Source organism: Paramormyrops kingsleyae, chromosome 18 (assembly GCF_048594095.1).
Source record: "Paramormyrops kingsleyae isolate MSU_618 chromosome 18, PKINGS_0.4, whole genome shotgun sequence".
Lineage (NCBI taxonomy): Eukaryota > Metazoa > Chordata > Actinopteri > Osteoglossiformes > Mormyridae > Paramormyrops > Paramormyrops kingsleyae.
In genome coordinates this window covers 20,400,677-20,411,858 of record NC_132814.1, presented here as the reverse complement: position 1 = coordinate 20,411,858, position 11,182 = coordinate 20,400,677, and positions in this window count along the sequence as shown.

The window sequence follows — 11,182 nt, the reverse complement described above, 5'->3', positions numbered from 1 at the left end:
GCGACAGTGAATCCAACACCTGATGCACGTCTGAGACAGACATGAGCCCAAGGCTGACTGACTTTAAATAAGTTGCTTCAAGGCGTTGAGCATTTGAATTGCCTCCCGTTCTTCTCGAACTGCATAAACGCCTGGTTACAACTTCTGGATTTAGTTACTATTATGTTTGGCATACTACAAGGAAATGTCTCGCAGCCTACGCAGTCATAAGGTGAATCAGTGTCGATTACACTACGCGTTCATTACTTGCCTTGCTGTTGTTTTCATACTTACCTGCTCTAATTCTCACCTCAACTCATTTCCATTCATTTATATTGCCATGAGTGATACTTGTTTCTCTTCCTTAATCTGTCCGTTTGAGAGGGGTAACCCGTCATTGTTTCTTAGCCCATCCTCGGGACACGTGCAAACGAAAGGTTAAGCGTCCTGTGTCCGGTGTGTTACGCTCGGGTGTGACCCGGCTGGATAGCTTGGGTATCTGAAGGTTTCGAAAAGCAGTTCGATTAGTTGGGCTGTCATTGATTTTGTGAGAACGCAGTTCGTATGTGTCCTGGTTCCCTGCCAGGAAGGAGATGAAGGATTGTGGAGAGACAGGACACTATTTCTGGGGAGCCAGCTTCCGTGTTTTGGCTGCCTTCTGACCCCGAGTACACTGGAGGTTCCCCACCGCACATTAAGTATCGGTAGGAATTCCTTCATGGTGTCAACCACCCGATCCCGGTTGCCCAGGCACCATCATGCCATCACTGGGTGGGAATGCGCGCGACTGGGTAATCCGATCCGTGACCGAGGAGGTCACGTGACCCGTCAGCTTCAGCCAATCGCTAACTCCCGTCCTAATGCTGACGGATTGGACGCTTTGATTAACTAATGCGACCAAGTTGTAAAAACTCACTTGAGATTTCAAAGGGAATGAACTCCTAGACATCAAGGAAAGGTTAGTGATGATGATTGTATACTGACACATTACAGTGGTGTTACATTCAAGTAGCATAAGAACCTGTGTTTCAGATGCATGCAAAACTTAAAACTTAAATTATCGCAAATCTCGAAAATGTATACAAAAATATATGGACTTGTCTCCAGGTACAGTGACAGTCGGTAAGTGATTGTGATTTCCTCTAAAAAAAAAAAAGTAGCCAGTGTGCATACCTTTGGGCTGCCATTTTATAAAATTCAACAGTTTGGGCCGAGTATAAATTGCTATATAGGCCTACCACGTTTTTGCGTAATGAATCTGGAGTACTTTGTAACCAGGTTAGTTCGTTTATAATTTCGACATACCTTTGACATTAAAACATTGCTTAAATTAAGCAAATAACCGTATGAGATGACGGCTTGCTGTGCCTATACACAAACGTGCACGAACAAGCACGCACGAATAATTTGTCTTTCGACTTATGACCATTTCAGGTGAATATTTCAAATGTTCTTTTCAGTTAGAAAAGTAAAAACATGATTTGATAAAGTTAAAGATTTGTTTCCGAATTATACGTGAATTTCATGGGCAGTATATCACCCATTATACAGTATATAGTATATATATAAAAATAATATATTTTAATTTTCATCTTAACTTATACCCTACACACGTAGTAATCCACTTATTGTGAATTACATTTACATAAATATATTAGTTAAAGATATGTTCAAGCGACAGAACTTGCTAAAACGGAATTGGGGGGTGTCGATGCGTTTCTTCCTCTTTACATGATTGTAATTATTATTGCAAACAGTAATTATATTGTAGAATTATTTGCCATTGTTTGTGTTTGACAATAAACAGTGCAACAGTTTAACAGTGGTATAGGAAAAATCTCGGTCTGATAATAACTTGTTAAAACGGAATGTTCTTGGTGGATTTAATTTTTTATACACACAAGAGCTTCAAGTAAAGATTGGTACTTCCACCCACTATCTTTGCTAATGGTTTAGCAGGCTTCTATTTAAAGAAGTAGAATTCAGTGTAAATTGAATGGAAAATGTATGTCTTAGTGCAATGCGGCCTACGAAGGTTAGTCGCTATAGCCAAACAGGCCGGTTGGCATTAATGCGTAATAAAGAAACTACATCGCTGTTTGACTCCATAACGCAAACCACCAGTGTCCTGCCAGTGTGTTAATATACTTTTTCAAATTACACATCATTTGTAAGTAATCATTAATTCTCTAAAATTAAGTACCTATTTATAACAATTACATTTTCCTAAACAATTACATAGTAATTACGTAGAGAAATTACATTTCTCCAGTTTCCAGTATTCTAGGATACATGGTTTTCAATGTATACTTTAACTGTACGACCACATTAGGCAACTGTTTTTTAAATAGTGCAGTTGATGAATAAAGTGTATCGTGGGAACTAGTCATACATCTATAGATGCAGTAGATATTTAACACCAAGGCACGTGGTTGTTCTTCTCGTCTCTCCTACGAAAGTGTGACTGCAGCTTACAGCTGGTCTGGATTCAGGCTCCTTCACAGCTCAGCGCCCGTGAGCAACTTATGGTACCTAGTTTTAATGCATTATAACGATAACCGCGTGAGTCGCGGTATTGCCAGTGACAGCAAGGTGAACTTGTTTAGCATATTTAAGTCGCTGTTGCCAAGCTGGACTCGACTTCTGGTTCTCCATCTGTATAAATGCGACATTTATGATTCACTCACGTTAAAATGCAAAGAAAATAAAAAAACACACGTTCATTGCTGGAGACTTTTACTTGTTGTATGTTTGTTATATTTTATTTTAGATTGTGTCGTGTTTTAATGTAATTTTTTTTTCAATTATTATCCATTTTGTTATCCGCCTAAGAATGAGAAAGATTCCCGGTACATTCAGCAAGCAGCAGAATGACCTCATTGTTTTGCTGTTTCAGTGAAAGCCCATTCACCGCGTGCAAAGGCCATGGCGGCGGTTCAGCACGAGGTCAGGTTATAATTAGCCCTCCTGTGCACATTGGTCAGCCGATCCGTTGAGGCCAAGCGAGGGAAGCTGTTTTCACACAACCCAAATATACCCTTTTCACACGGAAATGGAAATATTCAAATGATATCAGACGTACTTCGAATGGGTTTGTTCTTATTAGTTACAAAAGAGGATTATTAAATGTTTTTAGTAGTTTAATTTTGTCCTTTTTAAAGAAATGGATATTAAGTAAGTGCACCAATGCCATTATCGACATGTGACAATACTTACAAATAGGAGAATATACTAAGAAAATGAGTTGGGCCGAGTGTGAACACTATTTTAGACTTCAATTAAAATGAGCCCGACACCAGGAGCAGCGAGACAAGATAAATATTTTTCTCATTTCCGCGATTTATTGATTAATTTCAGAAAGTGGTCGGGATTCTTGAAGTACGTGTACTATTTAAGTATTTCTGTTTTGTAAATTAAAAATTTATCGTTTTTTCCTCCTTTTTCATTTGAAGTTTGTTTTCACATGTAACACTGACTCCCCACAGTGAGTACTGTAATATTAAATCAAAGAAAAATTAATATTAATTTTGATTCGCACGAGTACCTTAAAAATAAAAATGCACTTCATTGAAGTAATGTAAATTAACAGAAAGGAGTGCATTAATAGAAAGCAAATTAGTCCTATTTAAAATGAACTTTTTTGGAAACCGACACCTTCTTTATTAAGTGTATTAAGCGACTAAATGCTAAAAAATTAAATTCTTAATCAATTAATTGGTGTCTTGATTGCGAAAATTACACATTAAAATTATTCTTTAAATATTTACGCAGTTTTTACCACTTAATGTCAATTCACAAAGAAACTGGCTAACCAATTTGAGTCATTCATAGTTATGTTGAGTTATTTGAACAAGAAATTCATAAATATCTCTGATATTTTACTAAACACATGCGCGCGGGGAAATCATTACTGATAATATGTTCAATGTTAATATGTAACATCACTTCGAAGCGGCAATATAACAGGCCCATATATGTTGAAGGCTGTTAATGTTTACATCGATATGTCTTTAATTGTATTTGAGAAATAACTCTGGTCTAATCAGCGATTGCACTGACAGCTACAATAAAGCAAATATTTATAGTTGTTTCTAAGCTTTTAAAACGCATAGGCTTGCCCTCTTCGGAAAAGAATTATCGCGTGTTTTGACTACAAAATAGTAAAAGTGCTGGTTATCGTTCCTTATTTTAAGATGAATTTCAAAGTTTTTTAAAGATGACCCTAGATCTCAGACTAGTGCCCATTTTTAATGTCAGCTGTCGATGACTGTTTTGAACGGCGCCGCGTCTGCCACTCGGCTGGGAGAAAGTCACTAACGTTACTGAAGTCATGTCATATTCTTGGGAAAGTCTGATGTGTATCGAATAGAAACAACAATAACAGTAATAATAATAACAGGAAAATAGTAATAGTAGTAATAAATGTAATGATGATAATAATAATAATAATAATAATAATAATAATAATAAAATTTTGTAAAATGTGTCCAGGATCAGCTTTAAAATACCAAAACCAGCGTCTTCAAAGCCAATCCACATTTTTCACTTCATTGTATGTCGTGCAATACCAACAAAGGCTATTATATTGTACTGTGTTACAGTGCGGTAGGTTTTTATTTTATCATTATACCGTATTCCTTATTTATGATCACCAGTGTCAGTTGCAGATAAAGTTATTTATCTAATGTAATTGTACCGTTGAAACCAAATCTACACACACACACATATATACGTGTGTGTGTGTGTGTGTATGTGTGTGTGTGTATATATATATATATATATATATATATATATATATATATATATATATATATATATATATATATATATATATGCGCATTCCCAAATAAACAAAAGCTGTGTATGGGCTCAGAAATATGGTCCCAGCTGGACGGCTAAATGGGATTCTACATGCAGTTTTGTGCCGAGTGACTGAGCGCGATATATCGCTTCCCTCCGAACATTTGCATGGTGCACGTATCCATCTTCCTGTCAGCTTTGGGGTCGCGTAGGGTTCACTTGCTTGCTTGTTTCTCTCGCTTAAGCTCAATAAATAAATCTCCGTGGCTTTCTGTTTACAGCCTGAATATAAATTCGTTAGCAGTCGATCGCGAGCCCGCATTGGACCATTGAAAATGTTTTTTTTTTCTTTCTTCCTGTAATGACTTGCATCTGGGCGAGGGGCAAATTCTTGGGAGAGAGAACAAGCCCCCCCCGCACTGCTTCTTGGTGTATGCAAATCTCTCACCCGTCAAATTAAATAATTGAAGGAAAGCCTTTAGCCCGAATTAAACCGATACGTAACATTTCTGACTTGTTAAAATATTGCTTATTGCCTTGCGACACGTTGAAGGTTTCTGTGAGCTGCCCGGCTCATAATGATCGCGGACTCTGAATGTTCACCTCACAGCACCGATGGCAACATATGTCTCACCCTAAACGTTTAAAGGGCGCGGAGCGCACACATTAAATAGCGGTAGGTGCGATATTAACAGGCTGACCTCAGAGGAGGTCACCCTTTCCAGCTGGCACCAGTCTGTACTAAACAGCTTGTATCACACCTCCAGACGTACTGGCCAAAACAGAGGATAGCGACCGACCAGGGCTGGTGCTCAGACTGAAGCAAAGGTGGCGTCATTCACTGAAAAAAACAGCCCCCAGCAACAGCATGTTGGGGGCTGTTAACATATTGGCAGAGACTACAGCAGTGGAGCAGGCAGCCTGTTGGGTCCTTTTGTACTTCGTTCAGTGGTCGTTGACACCAGGACCCCGCTCTCTGATGATACTATAAAAATGTTGTAATGGCGCACTGGTGAAGATTAAAAGGGCATATGTCCTTTAAATAGGTCTCGCAGTCTCCGAATCAGAGGCGGGAAACCGTAACAATCGCTTATGTTTGCTGCTTATCCCCGACACGTTGTGGCCACTGTGGGAATGGAGCTACGGGATCGCAATCGCGTTTCCCTCCCTCATCGGGAAAACCCTGAAATGACACCGCCGCCGCTGCCGCGTGGCCTTTACTTAACCCCGAAAGATTTGTTAGTGCTCATTATTTTTTCATCTCTCGACCCCAGGAGCGGCGGGAATGGACTGGCACTGACAGATGACTGTCAGCACCGATGAGGAGCCCCCCCCCCCCACCCCACTCCCGGCTCGCCGCAGTCACGTGACAGGGGTGTGCAGGCTGGGAGCGCTCCTCCCGTTTTACCGTGTCAAGGCGGGAGGGGGGAGACACATGACGAGCGACTCCTCCCCCCATTCTGCTGGCCTGAGCTCCCTCCGTCATACTCTCCAAGCATGCTCCATAAGGACAGGCCTGACCTTCAGCGGAGCCCGCTCCTGTAGGGGGAGCTGCAGGAATTGCCGTGTTTCGCAGAAGTGGTTCAAAACTGACAAATTACTGCCCGAGACCTTAAGTACACCTGTACTGTGTCTCAGTCTCATTTTGTGTGCTCTGTGTCATTCCCAGCAGGCTACTGGGAGCGTGTCCCTCTCTCTAATGACAGAAGGTATGTTAACGGCCCGCACTGGCTGCAAATCAGCAGGTGACGGCGGGCAAGCAGACTGCATGCAGTTTACATTCGGACCAAAACGTTGGCCAGGGAGGCCATGTTTGCTGTAGGGAGGTGATGCCACTGCCGGGCGGAAGGTCGCTGGGTTTTTAAAGGCAGGATCCCTAAGTCCTTTGGTAGTACAGACACAACTCTATTGTCATTGGCCAAGTACAGATAGAAGGCAAGGAAACGTAGTGCAGCATGTAAAAGGTGTGTGAATTACACAAAGTGCAAGATGAGCAGATGACAGGATGGCATTCAGTGGTTGGGGGTCACTGGGGTCGGAAGTGGGGGGGGGGGGGGGCGGTGTCAGGTATGAGTAAAGTGGAAAGTGGGGCTGAGTATAGTTAAATTGGGGGGGGGGGAGGTCCATGTGACAGAAAAACTGAATTGAATTGAAACAGACAAATAAGACTTTTGTATGACCCTGAAATAATTGTATCAATAACATGTCGACAAGCTGTTTAAAATGAAAGTATGGCAGACAGAAGGCAAGCACAACATACTCTGCTGCTGTTCTCAGAATGGAACAGCATCATATTCTATAAGCATGGGCAAGGATTTAGCTGTAATTCTACCATAAGCAAAAGGAACTGAAGATGTTATATTGAGAGGACCCAAGCGATGACCGGACAAGCTGCAGAGCTGTTGGCCTTAATGTGTCCAGGAATACATGTTGACATACATGGTTGTTTTGTTGCTAATGCTTAAATTATGCTGAGAATTTATTGGTCTCTTGAGTACTTGCTTCATGACAAACATGCTACGCATGTATGAGCAAATTCCCCATTCTTATGGCAAAGATGAACCGGGGGGAAATATGATCTCTAATCAGTATATATCTGTTATCAACAGAGCTGTACTTTTTCCCGCTGAACTGGACACAGCCAAAGGAGCGGATCAATTGAGCAGCTAGCCCAGGTCAATCTGCCATTTGTAGCATGTATTGCAAATGTGTCGTCCACAAGACATTTCAAATAAGCAAAAGGAAAATGTTTAAACAACATAATATCAGCCTTAAAATGTTTAATTTTCTTTTTTGCTACATTCATGTTGAATGAAATATTGCATCAAAATAAAGACAGACCTGAAAATTGAAATCTAAATGGGTGACTTTCTGAGATATTGGTATGTTGTATATATGTGCATTGTTCATTTCTATTCATAACATGATATGATACTATGCATTTTATATACAGTACTGTACAAAAGTCTTAAGCAGTCAAAAGAAATGTTTAAAGCTATTTGTCTGGGTAGTAAGTGCACTTTTGATCGGAACAAAAAACACAATTTAGCATTAGAACACATGCAAATTAAGAATAACACAATACAACTAAAAATAATTTCTTCTGTTCTCCAAGAAGTTACTGATGCCTTGTTGGACGGCTAGATGAACACGGCTTCGGTTCCCAAACCTCTTCAGGGGCACCTCAGCCATTCCATGTATTTATTACATTTCACCACCAGCTCACTTTACTTTAAGTATTTTATTTAGTTGAAATAGTCAATGTCGTACTGATTAGCTATAGGAGGCGAGCTAGAGGTCGAGTCAGAAACTACATGGGTGTGTTGGATGGGGGCTGCAAACATTGGGGTGACTTTAGCAGAGGGTTTGAAATGGCGAAGCTGACACACTTTGACAGGCATAATATCGCAGTTTTACACCAACATGAAGGTCATTTAAACATCATTATTATTTTTTGCTGCCTAAGACTTTTACACAATACTGTATGTTTTCCTCTTTTGAATGTACTTCCCCTGATTTTTGTATTATTAATATTATTATTATCATTATACTTGTTGTTGGTAATATTATTATTAGATATATGTTCACCAGCACAGAGCATTTGGAGCCCGGCAGCTTCATCAGTGTCGTCCTTTTTTATTGTCACCGATCACCGTTAACTGTGATGCATTTAAATGCCATTGATCTTGATAATGTGGGGCATTAATATGACAGTAACAGTTGTATGTGATACAGGAAGTCAAATCCGCCAGACTGATTACTCTGTTCAGATGAGTTATCACCCTCCCGCCTGAGTGCAGCTCCTGTGCTGTTCCATCCCATGAAGCTGCCAGATAAATAAAGGCTGTAAAGAGGACACTGAAATGGACATTCAGTCACCATGGTGACAGGAAGGGTAACAGTGGGCATGCAGGTGGACAAACAACAGAGGCAGTGAACACAAACGCATTAAACCAGATTTCAATTTATTTCATTGACCCAACAAACCTGATGCACATTTTCATTCTGAATATTTCCTTTGATTGCTCAATAATGACTGGTAAGTGAGTTAATAAAGGGGAAGAAAAGAGGACGTTGAGTACCCATAAAAATTACAACTTTCCTGTTCTAAATGGGATACAATGTCAGGACTAATGAAATGTGAAGTTATGTCTTTGATATACTGCTTACGTTTCTGTAGCATTTCAGACAGACATACAGAGACAGAGAGTGCCCAGGCAGACATTACTATCACAATACTTACATAAGATTCTGTTTATTTGCCATTTGTACAGGTACTCAGGAATTGTTCAGTCCTCCCATATCCCATCTTACTCTTTGGGACACACAGACACACATACAGATGTGAGAATGAGGCTTGGGGTCTACGCACATGATCAGTTATTTATCTCATATCCAGGACCTCTGGATCAGTTTTCAGCATTGAGGACATTTCCTGAGGGCACAACAATGATACGATTACTCTGGTAACTACAGGACACAAATCAGCGACCGGAGCACTGTTACTCAGAGGAGAAGAGAAACAAAAGTGCCAGAGCATGCAGCTCCATGGTTTCAGCCCTGGGGGGGGGGGAGGTGTATTGTGCATGTGTCATGTATTGTGAACTTGTGAACTTTGCTATCGTTACCATGTGAGCATGCATTGACCCAACAAACCTGATGCACATATTCATTCTGAATAATGATTGGGGCTGAGGGAACCTCGGTACTGGTACTGCCTAACGTCACAGTACACCTCACCTCACACCACCGTACTGCCTCATACCACGGTACACCTCACCCCACGTCACAGTACACTTCTCTGTGGATGGTATAACAAATATAGACAACTTGACTTTGCTACTGTAATGTGCAAGATATGATTTTAAAAAGTGGTAAAACATCACTATTCCCAGCATCTGACTGATAAGTCCTTCACTTTGTAGGATTTCCTCCTCCTGCCAGCACTACCACACTGATTCTGTTGTCTATCCATGTGAGGAAATAGCCCCCCCCCCCACCAAGAGGACACAAACATTTGTACACTTAAGAGTACTTACCAGGACAAGGAGTCTGATTGTGATTGTGCCCCGCAGTATGACTGCAGTATGACTGCAATATGACCACAGTATATCCATATAAAAACTTTCTGTCCTCATTTTGTAAGTGTACTAACTGTTGCCAAAAATGCATATAAGAGCATCCAGATGATTAGATAGATAGATAGATAGAGCATGAGAGTGAGAGTGAGAGTGAGAGAGTATCTTTATTAATCCCCAAGGATACTGCAGCAGTTACAGGCCAAATGCAGCTCAGCTGTAAGCTGATAGCGAGTGGTTTCTCTCAGCATAAACTGCAACATTAATCACTCCCTACACGCCTGTTCTGTGTTCTTCTGATATCCGGTTTGTTAATTAGATAGGGAGGATGAACATATTCGATATTTGCTAAGAATAAGAAAAACGGCATGTCATTACCTTAATCCCACCTTCTTTCCTTCTTTCTATGGTTCGACCTGTAAGTGTTTGAACTAACTCACTCTCAAATGAAATATATTGTTCCAAGAGAGTTGTACAAAAAAACTGATTTAACTGTGTTTTCTGTATACTGCTGTTATATCAGCGGGAACATGAATAGAGAAGCATTACACACACTAATTAAATATCTTTATTATTTACAATATATTATATTAATAAAACTGGTAAAGGCAATGCAGTTATAAATCAAGTGAATACAGTATATACAGTGTGTGTGTGTATTTGTGTGTGTGTGTGTGTATGGATTATGTTTATATTTCATTGTGCGGACCAAATGTTCCCCATAATGTGATAAAAACCCATTATTGATATATTGGCATATTATGTTTGGTTACTTACGGTTAAAGTTAGGGCTGCATAGGGGTTAAGGTCATCATGTTGGGATTAGAGTTTTCTCCATGGAAATGAATAGAGTCCCCACAAAGATATAATTACTAACATGTGTGTGTGTGTGTGTGTGTCTGTGTGTATGTGTGCTGCATTTTTAAATTGTGGTCTAATTGTGGTTCTATAAGCAAAAGGCTTTCTGATGCCAGAGATGGCTGTTACCTCATCCCACAGTTTCTCATGAATCGCAGAATGACCTCCAGACACACACCCATAAACTGAGAAATGACTGAAATAAAAAATTGTGCTGTGGTGTCTTGATTTTTTACACACACACACACACACACACACACGTAGGTATATGTATGTACATGTGTGTAACACACACGTATACAAACAGATCTGTCACTGTAAGCAGGGGAAGGCCTAGAAATTCTGGGCCCTTTGCCAAAATGTTACCTAACGTTACCTGCCCCCCTACCCTGTCCAATTTGACATGTCATTTTACATATTCAAGTGTTGGGACCCCTGAACCTTCCAGACTATCCATACCCCTCAGA